The following is a 17545-nucleotide window of genomic DNA, read 5'->3' as shown; positions in this document are numbered from 1 at the left end:
CACAGGGACTTTTTTTTAATATGATATGAATAAGTTCAATATTCCTACAGCCATTGAAACACAATAATTATCTTTTATTAGCTTTATTTTCTTGACCAGCAGTATCTGCATTTTGTTAGACCCCTAAAAGGCTGTTCTAATGCAAGTGAATATTGTCAGGAACCTTCCTCATTGTCCTTGAAACGCAACACAAAAAATCAGCATGATGAATATATACTAACTGAAGATATTTATGCCCTCCTCAAATCAGCAGATGAAGAATGTCTTTTCCTGATGTCAGAGCCAATGTGCATTCCTCATTTCTTTTATCTAAGATGGGTCTTTTCCACATTGAATGTTTCTTGCCTTCAAAGAGCCCTTAGCCTGTTCTTCATTTCCATACCCAAAATGCAGCCTGGAAATCTCACTGCAGAAATACGTTTAAAGTATGAATCTAAGTCTTCCTCGTTTCAAGGACTCAGATTGAACAGTCACAGAGTGTTCACTCCCACCAGACGAGAGAACGGAGGGTACTCACATTCTACCAAACATGAAATGCTAACATTCTTGACAGAACCTAGAAAAACTCTTCCACAGGCACAATGGAAAAGCATTCATATAATCAATGTTTGTATATTCAACCGTATCTAAGGAAAACACTATGTAAGTCTTCCCTCTCCCTCTCTTCTCCCCACACCCCTATCTCTTTCCCTCTTTCTTTGTTTCTATAGTGGACGAGCTTTACCTGACGCATGCTGGTTCTGAGAGAAAGGGAGCATGAGCAGGAAGGCTATGTAAAAAGGCAGAATGTAGTCTTTTTGGACACCTAAAAAATAACGTAGAATTATACAACAATGATGGACACGTAATTAAAAAGTCACAAGCTTAAACACTTGAATGTACGGAGCTAAAAACAAGAAAAAAGAAAAAAAAAAGAATAGTAGGCACTTTAAAGCACTAGTCTCAGAAGTCCTAACATGAGGTATCACTAGGCAAATACTGTAATTAATTGGTTACAGACTAAAATTGAGAAGAGTAGTTGGGAGACACTCTTCCATTTAAACCTTGGCTCTAGCCCTGATGAGCTGTCTGACTTGGAGCGAGCCTCAGAAATTCTGAGTCTCCACTTCCCATCTATAAAACTGGGATAATATCTCACAGCAGTTATAAGTTACTTGTGTTCAATTATGTAATGAACTTAGAACGGTGCCTGATGGAGCCTAAGTGTTCAAAATTTGTCAATACGTTATGTTTGAAATACCTTTACCAATCATCATTACATGCTTTTGGAAAGATAATAACAATCAAACCACTGCATATGGGAAAAATAGACAGATCAATATCAGAAAGCATACTTATTTTGATGTCTTGAAATAAAACATCATACACGGAGAAAGAGCAAGTGGCTCTGCTAGAAGACTCCCTTTAAGAGTTCCAGAGCCTTCAGATCTTGCTCTCTAGTTGGTGGGTGAGAGTCTACATTTTTTGTGGTTAAAGAGAATTAGATAAAATGTGGATGCCCCCATCTCTGGAGTTATCTGTTCAAATGCACTAAGAATTAAATGATCCCCTTCTTATTTATGCGAATATGAGAAAAGGATTTCTAATTAGAGGGGACACATGGTAACACTAAAGATAAACCTTTGTTCCATGAAAACAAAAATAAACTTCCATTTGAGATTACAGGAATGCTCTCCAGTCTCTTCAGAACATACTGAGAGAAAGCGCGGAACTGGAAGAAGCACAAACGTAACGAACATGGACGGAGCCGGCAGCTTCTACAGAGGATGGATTTGGTTGGGCCCTGGGGACACTCTTTGCAAAAACTCTTGCTTCTGTGTCATGGAGATATGTAGAGACTGTAATAGCCTGGACCAGACCCAGTAGAAACAAACTAAAGATGTCTTACCTTCCACAGTGCTCATGTATTTGTGATTTATACTGAATTACAAAGTTCTAGTCACAGACACTACCCAGAGACCACAATGGGAAAAGGACCAGAAAAGATTGTTTGACACACACACGATTCCAGAAAATCAAAAGAAGCTGCATCCTGGCACAAACAGAGGAGTCCCTTGTTTCATGATTCCAAATGCTGCCTCATAAGAATAAACTGATTTTAAAACGTTGGAGGCATGAGAAATACTACTCAAAATTCAACTCATTGAATGCCGCACCCTTTAATTTATTTCATTGCCTCAAGGGTGGAAAAGGCATGTTCTCCGCTGTCTGCGAGACAAGAAGCAGCGCCAAGCTAATGCTAATGGGAATTCTGTGGCCAGAGCCCACACTCGGAGACGTCTGTGCACACTTCACTTTGGGATTTACCCGCTTTTACAAAAGAGCAGAATGACCTGCATCCCAGAAGAGACAACCTTTTAGTTTAAAACTATTGTCTGAAACATCTCACCTACTCAGCTTCCCGAGAATATAAAACACCTGAATTAAATTCTGTATAGTGCTCTATATGGAACTTTGAACAACATGTTAAGACTCTCAATTTCCAGGTACTATTGAAAGAATCACTCCCTTTGAAACTGAACTAAAGAGTAGCATATTCTCTAATGAAATAAACAACACAAGAGTAAAGCAACATGTTTCCATAGAGTTAGCATGTCGATAAAGAGAAACATTGCAGGAAACATCTTCCTCTAAACAAAGGCAGCACATAGCTCCTGGAGATGCTCCAGTTTGCTGTGCTCTGACCAAAATTCCCCACATTGCTGGAGAATCTCAATATGCAACCAGCCGTCGGAAGCACTTTGGGTCTAATTTTCTAAAATTGCCATCTTCAAATTGACAACTTCCCAAATTAGAGTTAGGAATGGGGAGAATTCTCACATAAACCGAAGACACTTTTAATTATTAATTCTTAATTAACTTTTACTTGTAAAAGTTAATTATTCTAACTTTCACCAGCACACTGGCACTTTTAATTAATCGTTTGTAAATCAACATCCAAAATCTCAAGCAAGTAAACATAGGCAGTGAAAAATATCTAACCAAATTTTCCTCACACAAAATGAATTTCTTCCACCAGGGACTGTCCACAATAACTATACCACTACCAACTTACCTTGACAAAAGACCAAGCAGCTGATTTGTTATAACATTAAAAATGCTCTGGCTGAAATTTTGTCTTTGCATCATCTCCAAAGATAATTTACCATAGTTGCACAGATACTATATGAGCATCTTTAATTCCATTTAAGAGAACAAAATTACTTGTAAATATCCTTGAAAACTGGAGATTTACCCATTTTAGTGACATATTTCACAGTTGAAACTTTAAATAATATCATCTCTTCATAATAGTATAGACCTCAGTTCTTTTTATTAGTCTGCCTTCTATGCCAGCCACACTTCTAAGTATACAGTTTGAAAGGAATAAAAATATTTTTTCAAAATATTCTATAAGTAAGACTTTACATTAGATTGGTCTTAACCTGGTTATTATAAGTTTTTTTTTTTTATCATAGACATTAAAATTGGAAGAAGTCATAAGATTTATAAATGAAATCTCTTCATTTTACAGATGAGAATACTGAAGGATGGTGACTTTTTTCACAGAAATAGTACTAGAAACCAGGTCCCTTATTTCTTAGGCCCTGCCTTTATACCACATGCTGGATGAAGAAGCAACCTTACCCATTAGTGATTTCCAGTGGTAAGGCTTAAAACAGAATTTGGCTTTAAGGTAATAAACCTAGTATTTGACACCACAAACAGTAACAAGAATTGCAAAAACAGGACCAGAAAAGTCAGTCCAATCTCTCATTTATAGATTAAAGATTGAAGTTCAAAGGGGTGAAACAATTTGCTTGTCTGCATGTTTCAAAAACATCCCTACTGATCCTCTTTCTAATTTGTGTTATTAATTATGCAGCAGATAAAAGTGCTGCTTGTGAGATTACTGCAAAGTAGTCTTCAACCAAAATTACAATGAGTAAACACAAATGTTAGCATTTTTGTAAGTATTCACTCTATCAGACCATACATTATTCATTTTCGTATGTTCCACAATATTCAGAACCACAATTTTGGCACAAAGTACTCACTTAAAGCCAGTGGTTAAGATTTGGTGCTCTCACCACCACTGCCTGGGTTTGTTTCCTGGTCAAGGAACCACACTACCATGGTGGACAGGTTTCAGCAGAGCTTCCAGACTAAGACAAACTAGAAAGAAGGACCTGGCCACCCACTTCTGAAAAAACTGTCCATGAAAATGCTATGAATGGCAGTGGAGCATTGTCTGATAGAGCGTCAGAAGGTGAGAGGATGGCACAAAGAGACCAGCAAAAAGGGTTCCACTCTGCTGTACACAGGGTCACTAGGAGTCAGAATCCACTCAGTGCCACTAAACAAGGCACTTAGTTTTTGTGAAATGTTAACATGTTGCATCAGGAATGGGACATGTGCTATAATGTGGCTTTATCAGTGGTCTTTATGGTACTATGTAGAAATACTGCAATTATTTACAATTCAGTCATTAGAAAACTATAATTACTTTAATTTACCATTACTAGTTGTAAGCCATTTTGTAATTAAAGAATAAGTTTAAAATGAATAGATAAAAGCATTGTCTTTAATTCCACGTTAATAACCTTTCTGTCTTTAAGTAAAGATTGGGTTAACTTCAAAGCCAAGCTGAAGCAAAATGTGTTAATTTTAAAATGTTAAAAATACCAAAATTCATAGACTTTACACCTTATTTACAAGGTACTTCAGAAAATTGGTCAAAATCCATTTAAGCTTTTTATCCTAATATTTTGACAATTCATTGAGTACTTTGAATTTATAAAAATTTGGGCAAAAATCCAGTCAGTGTTTAGAAATAAAAGTAAATGAGTATCATCAAAATATTAAACATTCAAACACTAGGTAGAAATAAATTATAGAATAAATGTATAAAAGCTTTGAAATTAATACCATTGTAAGAAACAACTAAGATGATATCATATGGAAAAAGCCAAGTCATGCTAATTTAACCTATAAAAAGTGAAAATTTAGAATGTGCTGACATATTTATATTTTGTTTGTGGCTTCCATTTTCCCTCCTATAACACTTGAGCTTTTGCTTTTTTCCTAACACTTTTTCCCGCAGCAATATTATACACTTCAGAGTTAGAACAACCACATTCATGCTAAGGAGAATTGACACCCAATGTGTAATCCTGACAATTCTTCTAAACTCCAGATATACCTTTCTGTACTTCTATCTTGAATTTACAGCATGACATTCTATCAGTATCTTCAGTCTAGGCATCTAGAATTAATTATCTACTCTCCCTCTCCCATCCCAATCTGTACTTCCTTCCATATTTCCAATATCCCGGGATTTAAAAACCAGCATTAATTTAGACTCCTCTCTAGTATAATTCCTTCTCATCTATCTCTCCATTCCATTACCATGACCACACTAGGGTTGCATTGTATAATAGAGTGTCTTTATTATTCAGAGTGGGCCCCTGATCTCAGGGGAACGGATAGGGGCTGAAGATTGAGTCCACTCACAGGGTCAATAATTCAATCAATCGTGCCTATGCAATGAAACCCCAATAAAAACTCTGGACACAAGGCTCCAGTGAGCTTCCTGGTTAGTGAACACATCGATGTGCCAGGAGGGCGATGCGTTCTGATTCCACAGGAAGAGGACATGGAAGCTCTACTTTGCAGATCTTCCCACACCTTGCCTTACATGTGTCTTCATTTGGTGGGTATTGATTTGCATTCTTTATAATAATGCTATAATCATAAGTATAGTGCTTTCCTGAGTTCTGTGAATTGTACTAGTGAATTATCAACCTGAGTAGCTTGTGGGAACCCCCAAATTTGCAGCCAGTTGATTCAAAGTGCAGATAGCCTGAGGACCCTCGAATTTGAAGTTGGCACCTGAAGCAAGGGCAATCTTGTTGCCCTCAACCTGTGAAGACTACACTCACTCCAGTTAGCATAAGAACTTTACTGCAGTGTTGTAGGTTGCCAGGTAAAATCCAGAATACCAGTTAAATATGAATTTCAGGTAAATAACAAATTTTTACAATATAAATATGGCCAAAAATTGTATGGGACATACTTATACCAAAAATTCAAAAGTTCATATTCAATTAAGCAGCCTGGTTTTGTTGTTTTTCTAAATCTGACAACCCTACACCCTAAGCCAGGCTCTCAATACTCCTTGCTCAGTGGTCTCATAACTTCCCTTCCTTTTTCTCAACTCTATCTTTTTTCTAATCTCCGCTAAATAGATTATTAGAATAATAGATTAGAATAGATCATTCTTCTTAAACACAGTATTGATCATGTATTGCCTTGTCCAGAACTCTAAGTGGTTTCTTATTACCTATATAACTCCGCATAGATTTGCTACCCTGAAATTGAAAATCATTTACAGGCACCACAGGCTTTGGAAATTAGTCAAAACTGAGTTCAAATCCTACCTGCACCATATACGAGTTGGGTAAAATTGGAAAACTAATTCTATCTCTCTTGTCCTTAATCTCATCATTGTAATAAGAGAACAGCAATATATCAAATGTTATTTTGAAGAGAGAAATAAAGAAACTGCATCTACGCTTAATTGATCAATGACTAATGACCTTTTAGTAGTCACATATCACGAACCCAACCTAGTATTTTCTGAATATTAACCTTTACTGAAAGTCTTGGCTTTTCTGACACACTATTCTCCATAGTTTTCCTCTTTGTCCACTTTTTCCCTTTCTATTAGGCTTCCATGAAGTTCTGTCCTTGGCCTCTTCTCATTCTATGTCCTTTCCCTCGGAATCTTGCTTCCAAAACTTTAAATATTGTTAAACTCCTGCTATTTGATGATAAATTTTAACATGAAACTCAAGCCCCAGATTCCTTCGTCCACCTGCTTTCTAGGCACGTCTGAGTGACTGTCTGATGGTCACCGTAGGTCTTCCCCAATCCTCTGCTCTCCCCACATTGCCTGTTTCTTTAAACAACATCTCTTCTGTTAAGCAGGCCAGCCACAAGGGTCAGAATGGCTGATTCTTCCCTCCCCCCATGCCCACATCCATACCTGTCACCAAACTCTGTAATTCTGTCTTCTAAATTAGCTCTTTCCTCTGCATGCGCAATGTCTCTTCTTTTGTTAGGACTCTCAACATCTCTCCCCTACATTACCGCTAGGGTGTTATCAGTCAGGGTCTAACTGGGAAGCGGAAACAACTCTGAGTACTTAAAGTAAAGGGAATTTATTCTTTTTTTTTTTTTTTTTTTTGAGGAAGAGTAGCCCTGAGCTAACTACTGCCAGTCCTCCTCTTCTTGCTGAGGAAGCCTGGCCCTGAGCTAACATCGTGCCCATCTTCCTCTATTTTATATGTGGGACGCCTACCACAGCATGGCGTGCCAAGCAGTGCCACGTCCGCACCCAGGATCCGAAGCGGCGAACCCCTGGCAGCCGAGAAGCAGAACGTGAGAACTTAACGGCTGCACCACAGGGCAGGCCCCAAGGGAATTTATTCTAAGAAATTAAGCATATAGCTGATGGAAGTGGACAACAAAGCAATCTAGATATTAGCAACAGCAAGAAGCCATGACCTTCCCTGAGCTAGAGAGATAAAGACAGGAAAAGGAGTCAGCTGGAAGAAGCTGGAACTATAGTATGCTAGTCAGGCTGAAGTCAGAGATGAGAAACAGTCCCTAATGGAGATATTTCACCTCCCCTTTCCCTCTAACAACTGTTCTCCTTCCTACACACTCACTCTCTTTCAAAACATGTTCTGCATTGCTGTCTTTCTAAAATGCAAATCTGATCATGTTTATCCCAATGCTGAAAACTCTCCACTGGTTTTCTGCTCCCTGCAGGCAGTCAGAACTTATCCCCTTTTCAACTGCTATTCTGGGCCATGCCCATCACTTCCTAGAAAGCTTTAGTTCCCTTACACATTCTATTCCCCAACCTGGAATTCTCCCACTGCCCCCCCACCCCCATCCCACATGCTAACACCAGCAAATACCTTCTCATCTTTCAAGACCTCTATTACCAATCATCTCTGTAATGCCATCGTCCACGTTACGTTTCCCTCTCTCTTCCCCTCTCTCTCCCTCCCACCCTCCCTCTCTCTCTATTTCTCTCACTCCCTTTCCTTCTCTCCCTTCCTTCTTCTTTTGCCTCTTTTGTTCTCACTGACTGAATCAGTTGTTCTCAATGATATTCTATGAAACTCTATGTTGGTAATGATTTCACAGTATTGCAACTGTATGTGTGTGGGGGTCTGCATATTTTGGCATGCCATATTCAGTTACATGTCTATCTACATTACCAGATTGTAACCTTCTTGAGGGCAGGGTGTTTATCACATATCCTATCTTTCATCAGCTCAATAGTTTATTGAAAGATGTTCTGAATTAATTTGATGCATTCAAATACATTTATGTGTTCATATTTTTCTAAGGCTGGACAAGTAAAAGCTTAACAAATATTTTATAAGAACATCTCATTGCATAAAAAAAAATTCTTGAAAGAGAAAATGTATTTCCTACATTAGTTTTCTCAGGGAGAATACAAGTTCTCTTCCTTCTGTGACGGTCTTTAAATCACAGTTTGAGTGGAGTTACTAACTTGACCTGTGCCAACGGACTTAAGATTCCTCTTGCCCTGTAATTCTAATGCTGAAAAGAACATGTGGAAATTCAAATAAAAATTTACACTTCAGCCTTGTGAAAGGTAAAAGAGTATGATACATACGAATTATGGAAAATGTAATCTCTATTTTTTTAATTGCTTTTTGGTTGCCCTTCATAAGTTACATTAAGAATAACCTATTGGGCTTACCAAAATTCAGAAGACTCACTTTTTAATTCTCTAGCTCTCTTGTCCCCCTTATTGGCCATTAGCACCTATCAAAGACAATAAACATTTGTCTACCTTCATTTAATGTTCACAATAACTATACGAATAGGTACTATTTTAGCCCTCTTTTACAGATGAGGAAGCTGAGGCACAGAGAAGTTAAGGGACTTGGCCAAGGTCACTTGCCTGTGGATAGCAAAACCTGGATATGAACCAGTTCTGATACCAGGGCCCATATACTTAGCCATTACACCACTCTTCCTCATGTGCCAATGTTTCTTTTCACCACAGCCTTTGGGCTCAAGAATGGAGATTAGGGAGTAGAAAGCACACCATGCCCTTCAAAGCTTATCCTTTCTGTCCTCTTTGGATGAAATGTGCCAATAAAGAAGGGCATTTCTGCTATAAAGTAATGATTGGGGTCCTTCTGCTGACCAAGGAAGATCGAAGTGTGATGTAGTTTGAATGCAAAGAAAAATAATATTTGCATGTATTTACAACCTGCCTTTCTCAAAAAGGATTTAAGGTGTTTCACTAAGATATGTACGTTACCGGCAGATAAAGTAAATTAAAATAGGTAAAAAGCAAAGCAAAGGGAAAGTTGGGATAGAACAGTACAATGAGTGCACACAGCATAGGTCATGAATTTATAGACTTACCAATAGCAAGTTTGACGTTTGGCTCTAAGCTACATGGCAGCCAGTGAAAACAGAGAAAAGAGAATATATAGTTGATTTTTCTAGGAAATACAGAGTAGGTACTTGCTCAGGAGAAGCCTAGATATTTCCAGTACTAAGAGTAGAGAGAAATTACTTGCACAGTCTTCCAGAGAGAACACTGTGTAATATAGAAACAGCATCCCCAGGGCTGTTACAGAGCCCAGAGCACACAGAGAAACGAATGCTAGATATTGCTTCTCAAAAAATCCCTCCAAAATAAGCATAATGCGTATGAAACACATGACACAGTCTGGCCAGAAATATTACATATTCTTTTACACCTCTCTGAGAAGTGGTTTGGCATAGTATGATGCAGACTGATTGGATTTGAATCCTGCCTTTGTCACTTGTTAGTTGTGTGACACTGGGCAAAACCCTAAACCTCTCTGAGCTTCAGATTTGTCACTGATAAAATGGAGACAATAATAATAACTACCTCTTATGGTTGCAGGAGTCTCTAACTAGCCACTATAGGTAAAGTGTTTAGAACAGTGTTTAGCACACAGTAAGCACTATTTAAGTTTTTGCTATTACATTTATTATTTAATAACTGAATTTATTTTTCAAATCCCAACCTCCCAGGTGATAAAAACTTAAAGTTAATCAATTCAAGGCTCCATTAAAATCCCAGGGTAATATTAGTGCCCAGGCATTGGAGAGGCATAGCAGGAGTGAGGAGAAGGCATCTTGTTCTTAGTGTCCGCTATCCATGCTAGCATCCTTTTCGATTTCCTCTTTCTTCCGATTCAAAGTTCTTGGTCCAAACAGGTGAGCGCTTCCAACTACTTGCACTGCATCAGGTATATGGAGATCACATGCTTCTCTCCTGTGATGGAGTCAGAAAACAATGAGGCTGCCTTAGGCTCATCCATCTTGGTCTTGCTGATTTCCCAGGCCCCAGCTGGGAAAATGAACACAGGCCTCGTCTGGTATCCTATTAAGCAACCTTGTGGGGACTCTATGGAAAATCCACCTCCTGGAATTGAATGACAGAAGGGAGAGAGATGATTCACTCTCTTCTTAGAGATTGTCATTTAGTCACCCATCACTTCTCCTCCATCTGGAGAATCCCCATTTTATCTTGAAGGGGCAAAGTTGAAGGAGGTTTGCATGGATCCCATATCTCCTTCACAAAGTCATCTGTGCTGCAGTCTCAACTTTTGCAACTCAAAAGACAAGAAGTGGCATCTTAGCTCTCTGTCTTTCTGATGTGTGACTCCACCCCTTGCAACAATGAATGGGGGAGGGGGTGGTCACAGAAAGATGGGCGTGGGGTCAAGAGGTTCACAGTATTGTGAATAGAGGGATAAGTGAAAGCTGTTTAACATTTCCCAATATTTCCTACCACACAAAAGTATAGCATCTTTCCTAAGCTGACTTCAGTTAACACAATTCTAGAGTTGTTCAGTGTGTGAGGTCCATAGCTGAAGCTTCCTTTCCTTCACATCAACCCCTTGGCAGACTTTAAAGAAGAGAGAAGAATGGGAAAACTGAAGAAAAAAGCAATATATTAACTACACAGTTTTTAACAATTAGATTCTCTATTGATACTGGTACTTAGCTTTTTCAAAATCCTGAATAGTAGGAACAACTCCTGGCGCTGGCTGATTCGTCAGGAGCTCCAAATCGGTCTATTGCAATTTTCAATTCAAGCTAATTTTTAAACTGTAAATAAGGCTAAAATAGCATTGCAGCAATTTATATGAATAATACTCAATTTTCATACAATCAACACCCCTAAGACTGAGATCTACTAGGTATCTCTTTTGTGTCACATGTTCTATACTGATAAACTTAAAACAAAGAACTATGCAATTATCTGGAAGGGTCCTCAAAGATCCAGTTGTTCAGCACTTTTATTTTAGATACAAGACAACCATGAGTGAAGGATTATTTGAGATCACATTTTTCCCTTTTATATAAAAACATTAAAATATAAGAACAAAAAATATCGCACTAAGTCAGATATATTTGTCATTCTGCCTAGAATTCTGCTGCTTGACAGTCATAATGACCCATTTCATTCTGTAATTCTGTACGGTTTCTACAAGTTTATTAAAAGGCTTCCAAAGTAAAATCAACAAGCACCCCATGAATTTGTAAATGCCTCACAGATAAGCATTGATGCCTGTTTCTGTCTCCCACATTGCCTAGTAAAATACCTTGCAGAAAGCATATGTTAAAGTGATTGTTAATCATGATGTGGAGCATGGCAATACTGATGATCACATTACCTGAATTCCCTTCCCATTTTCTTCATCTCTTAGACTCCTGTCTGTTCTTTAAGGCTCAGTCCAAGCTCAAGCCTAGGTCAGGATGTCTTTCCTGACTACGCTAGCCTACCCTCATTTCTCTCTTTCCTAACCACCTATTTTCCTTCTCATCAAATACATATCCATTTAAATATCCATTTCTTCCTAATTATTTACCGTGCTTAGTATAATTTCCACACCAACTGTGAGATTCCCCAAAGTCATTTGCTCTTTTCTACATCTTTTGTCTTCCACTCACCATCATCATTGTCAAAGCTCATCTAAGATAAGACATAAATACTGCCCATCAATACTTCCTTTGTACACTCTTAAAGTACCCTGCTTATTACCAAACTTTCTCAAGTTTTAAGGGAGGTATCCATTTCCAGAGTTCTAAGTTTTGTTAAACAAGCAATGTCAAGCTTTCCTCTATACTGCATGGGTGAAATCATGTGTGTTCTCAGATACCACCTTTTGTATAAAATCACAAATCACAAATATTTTAAGCCTTCCTCCAAATTCGGAAGCTGTCCTTTTATTGCCCTGTACTATGATATTTACCTGGACCGTATATATCACTGTGTTTTACAGGTTAAAATAACATTTTCTATAATACTTTTCCTGATGAAGGTAAACTTTATAACATGAGAATAAAAAAATAATATTGACAAAAGTGTTTACTAAGAAACTATTTTCCAATAACCTATATGGAAAATACAATAAAACACTGTATTAGATATATAGGATCAACTGTGTTTTGCAACCTTAACATAAACATTTTTCATTCCCTTTCAGATTATCTAATTATTATCTGATAATTAAAAAAAAATTTAAGTGCTCTCTAAAGTGCATTATACACAGAGAGAGATGGTATAGGGAAATTACCCTACTAACCAGAGAAAAAGAACAAAAAGGATAATGTTGCTAACTATGTAAAATAGGAGGAGTAACAGATGCATCATTAAGCCTGTACTTATTAAAAATATAATCTTACAAAAATTCCAAGAGTCCCCAAATACCTCGTCTTATGAAAGGTCATGAGCAGCTGTTTCAGACAAATAAGTTTTGAATCTTGAATATACTCTTTGCAGTGATTCTTTCAGTGGTGGGTTTTTGGTCCCCTAGATTGATATGTTTTAATTTAGGGCAAACCCCTTAACAGAAAAGCTGACAACAGAAAGAGTGTTTGGAACTTCAACTCACGGGTTACATCATGTTGGTGGTTTAGTATTTCAAAAAAAGTCTATGGAAATATACCATGGGACAGTGATACGGGTTGATCATATAAACTACAACTATGCATACATTTAAAGCTACAGTTTTCTCTAACTCAAACGTTCACTGCCTTCGAAAGACTTTCTTTGGGAAAAATATTGGCATATATGTAAAATGCAAACACAACATTTAAATGTTCACACATTCCATAGTCTTTAGGCTCTTAGTACTGTCAAATGATCTCCAGTCAAAGACCATCTGGAACACACCTGTTGTGGAACAAATGTGGGTTTATGATTCATTGCAACAAGGGAACTGTGGGGTGTCTCAGCAAGTGTGTGTTAGAAATAACTTACAGAATTTGGATTTACATTAGGTGATTTGGGGGAAAGTTAAAAAAAAATAGGACTTCGTTCTAGATTGGAAGCTGTCAGGAAGCAGGAGTCATTCTATGATTGGGTATCTTTAAAATTCTTATCTAGGAGTTGTAAGAAGAGTGAAATTAGAGTGAGATTAAAGCTGTGATTGGTTTTAAAAAAAGCAACAGATGGGGAATATTTTGGTCATTCTCTGATCTTCAAAATATTCATGTCTTTGCCTGAATTCAGGAATGAGAATGGAGTGGTCTTGTTTTTGTCTAGTCTGTCATGATCACAGAAGGTCCTTGCCTAATGCTGATGGTCTGTGAAATGTTATGTTCAACAGGAGAAAGTCACGGCCTCACTGTGCATACCACCCGAGCTCCGTGCTATCAGTGACTGCTTTTCTCTTCCTCAACATACAAAGAATGAGCATAAAGTGGGTGGGGTCATCATTTTCACAGATTAAAAGATAGTTACAAAGAGGAACTCAACTCCACTTTTTACCTTGTAGGTTATAAACTGGGTCTTGTATATTTTTGGCATCACTCCGTGTTAGAAGTACAGCGAATATTCAATAATTGCTTCAGCTAACTCACTTCTTCCTTCAACAACTCATTAACGGTTCTCAACTACAGAAGATCTCTGCCAAAATCTGTAAGTGGAGGACCAAAGATGCAATCTCAGTGTTACAAAGCTAATGAGATAAGAATGAGGCCGAGGTGGGGAACGAAAGCTATGCTACATTTACATTATGTCTGAATTCCTATATAATGGAGCACTTTGTAAGCAGTGTTTCCTGTATGTGCAGCACTGCTGGGCCCTAGGAATACAATGTGAATAAGATCACGTCTCTGTCCTCATTGAGCTTGCTGCTCTGTGATGGAGTTATAGTTTTATTTTCTCATTCTTCATCTTACACAGTGAAATAAAATTACATCACTGTATCAAGCAGTCTAAAGAGAAAATTAACAGCGGCCTATGCCATGTGTTTATAGCCAGTTTTGGTCCTTATTACAATCAATATAAATTTTTAATTAAATTTGGCCATTGGTTTGCTGGTTCACTGGGAAGTTTTAAATATTTCCTTTAAAGTCCACAGGCATCTCACATAAACTCGAGACTTCAGGGACTCTAATTGCATTCCCCATAATGAAGAAGGGTTTTCTTTTATATGCTGACAGTGTAAATTTGATTTATTTTATAATTTGATGTACATATACAGATATATAGATGTAAAATTAAGTTTTATAAATCAGGATGGAATAATAACCTGCAATTAAATTACACCACTAAATAAAAACTGTCCAAATGTGGAAATTAAAAAGTTTTAAAAATATTAATATGAATAAAAGTTTTTTGAAATTTTAACTGTTTACATTCAATTTAAAAAACACAAAGTAGTCCCAGAGTGTTATTTTTGCAAAAAAATATATAATTACTCACCAAATAGCTGCAATACATTAATATCTATCTACCTATCTACTTATCTCAATCTATCTTAATAAACGTAAGCCTCTTAAATAAAATTTCTTAAAATTCCTTAATTTTAAACCAACTAGAAGAGTATCATGTTTCAGAAATACATTTTCTTCCTCTTTATTTCACTCATTAATAGTTATAGAGACTACTATCCTTCCCAAACCTGAAAACACATATATTAAATAAAACCTCCCCGATAGTTTTTGTTTCTATAACAATGAAGCGTTTATAGTTTCATTATTTTTAAAAAATACGTATACTCACATAATTTAGTCTTGTCTGCTACGTATTCATTCACTTACAAAGTAAATATTGACTGAGTGTCTTCCAACTATTTGTAAGAAATTATGTGAAACAGGGGAATTAAAAGAAAACAAAACACAGTGTCTCCTCTTAAGGAGTTTGCAATCTAGGAGAAGAGATTAAGACATGTACATAAATATTAAAAGAAAGCAGTAAACAGCAGTTATCACTAGAGATAGGGACAAAATCTGAGAATTCAGATTGAAGAGAGATGGCTCCAGGCTGGAAATATGGGAGTTCTCACAAAAAAACAACATATCTTAACAATGTGTTAAGGTATAGGATTACGGATAGAAACTCGGGGCATCTACTTTGTTCCCTGGGGATCCATGTCTCCTGAATTCTCATTTGACCCAAGTTCTTCTTCATTTTCATTATCATTGAGTTTCCACTGACCTAGGCTTGGGCAGCACATGTTTCAATTTTGTTTTTACATCCATCCCAGCAGTTATGCTTCCCCAGGTTCCCACAATTGCAAATTTGTAAGCATACCTTTTATGCACTCATCCAAGGGTCACAAAGGGACATTAAACAGTCTTCAGGGTGTTCAAACTTCAAGAAGATCAAACTGTGGTTAAGACGGGGTATGCGTAAGCTAAAGTACATCTAAGAATTTATGTTAAAGATATCTAGATATCTATCCATCCATTTATTCATTTTTCTATTCAACAAATGTCTCTAAAGTACCTATTATGTATCAGGTACTCTTTTAGGACTGAAAATGTCCCCTCTCTCCACGGGTTTATACTCTAGAAGGAGGTGAAAATGAGCAGAGAAAATAAATACAGCAACAAATAAACTATTTAAATAAACAAATGAAATTATAGTTATAAACAATAATGTTATAAGTCCTATGGAGATAACCAAAATAGGGCAATAGGCTATCATGACAGGGTGTTTATCTTATTTGGGAAGTTAGGGAAGCTCTCTTTGAAGGGGTGACACTTCAGATGGGATCTAAATGACAAGAAGGAACAACAATACAATGATCGAGGGGAAGACTGATCAAGGCAGAGAGAACAGCCCTACCATGGGAATGAACGTGGCATGTTGGAGAAACAGCAGCACAGCTGGAGTGCAGAGATGAGGGACAGTGGTGCAAGATGAGAGCAGAGGGTAAACAGGAGGTTCCAAAACCAGGGCAAAGAATATAGTTTTATTCTTATCGGTAAGTTTTGAACAGGGCAGTGACATGATATACATTATGTTTTAAAGGAATACTCTGGCTCCTGTATACAGAATGGATTTTAAGGGTGTAAGAGTGAAATTCAGAGACACCACAGTAGGCAGGAATAGTCCAGGCAAGAGAGGACGATGACCTGGGCTAAGATAGAGAGAAATGGATGGATTCAGAAGATACTTTAGAGGTTTTGTTGACAAGACTTACTAAGGATTGGATGTGAGAGGATGAGAGAAAGAAAACAATAAATACCAACTCAGCTTTCTTAACTTAAACCAACTGGATGGGGCCAGCCCAGTGGCGCAGTGGTTAAGCGTGCACATTCCACTTCAGTGGCCCAGGGTTTGCCAATTCAGATCCCGGGTGTGGACATGGCACCACTCGGCAAGCCATGCTGTGGCAGGCGTCCCACATATAAAGTAGAGGAAGTTGGGCATGGATGTTAACTCAGGGCCAGTCTTCCTCAGCAAAAAGAGGAGGATTGGCAGCAGATGTTAGATCAGGGCTAATCTTCCTCAAAAACAACCCAAAAAACAAAAAACCAACTGGATGTGTGCTGATGAAATTCAGCAGATGGAACAATTGGGTAGGAATACATTTGGGTGGCAAATGATAAAGGGCTGTTCTTAGGACACATTAAATTTGAGATGCCTATTAGATATCCATGAGATTCTTTTAAGTAGAATAGAAATATGAGTTTGAAGTTCCAGGGAGAAATCAGACATGGAAGTCAAGATTTGAGAGCCTTTCATGTACAGACAGGATTTAAAGCTATAAGACTAAAAGGTCCTTACCTGGAGAGAGAGTATAGCCTTACAAGAGAAGTGGGTACATGAGAGAGTCTTCAAGAACTCCAATGCTTAGATATTGAGCAGAGAAGAAATTAGTCAAGGAAACCGAGAAAAAGCAGCCAAATAGCATGAAAACAAGGAAAGTGTGATGTTACCAAAGTCAAGAGAAGAAAGTGCTTCAAGAAGGAGGGAGTAGTCAACGTTGTTGAATGATACTAACAGTTAAGAGAAGTGAAGATCAGATTGGACTAATGGAAGTTACCGGTAACCGTAATAATTTAAATGCTGGGGAAAGGGATCCTAATTGAGACGGAGTTGAGTAGCGAACAGCAGATGAAAGAATGGGAACAAGACTTGAGACAATAATTTCAAGACCTTCTGCCATTAACAGGGCATAGAGAAGTGGAGTGGTTTATGGTATCAAGGGAAAACTTTGTGACT

The 17545-nt window shown here is 37.6% G+C and overlaps 1 protein-coding gene and 1 long non-coding RNA gene across 5 annotated transcripts in view; both read right to left on the bottom strand.

Annotated features, from left to right (window-relative positions):
• The window catches only part of ZFPM2 (zinc finger protein, FOG family member 2), a 439892-nt gene that overhangs the window by 370755 nt on the left and 51592 nt on the right, over positions 1-17545 (bottom strand). The gene's annotated exons all lie outside the window — the stretch shown is intronic.
• The window catches only part of LOC138915418 (uncharacterized), a 48031-nt gene continuing 40526 nt past the window's right edge, over positions 10041-17545 (bottom strand). Inside the window, exons 2-4 of the long non-coding RNA XR_011421336.1 lie at positions 15626-15701; positions 13856-14003; positions 10041-10498 (exon numbers count right to left, since the gene is read on the bottom strand). This is a non-coding gene — a long non-coding RNA (uncharacterized lncRNA). The remainder of the gene's footprint in view (positions 10499-13855; positions 14004-15625; positions 15702-17545) is intronic.

Source organism: Equus caballus, chromosome 9 (assembly GCF_041296265.1).
Source record: "Equus caballus isolate H_3958 breed thoroughbred chromosome 9, TB-T2T, whole genome shotgun sequence".
NCBI lineage: Eukaryota > Metazoa > Chordata > Mammalia > Perissodactyla > Equidae > Equus > Equus caballus.
Note: the sequence above shows the minus strand (reverse complement) of the source record. Positions and strands in the feature narration are given on the sequence as shown.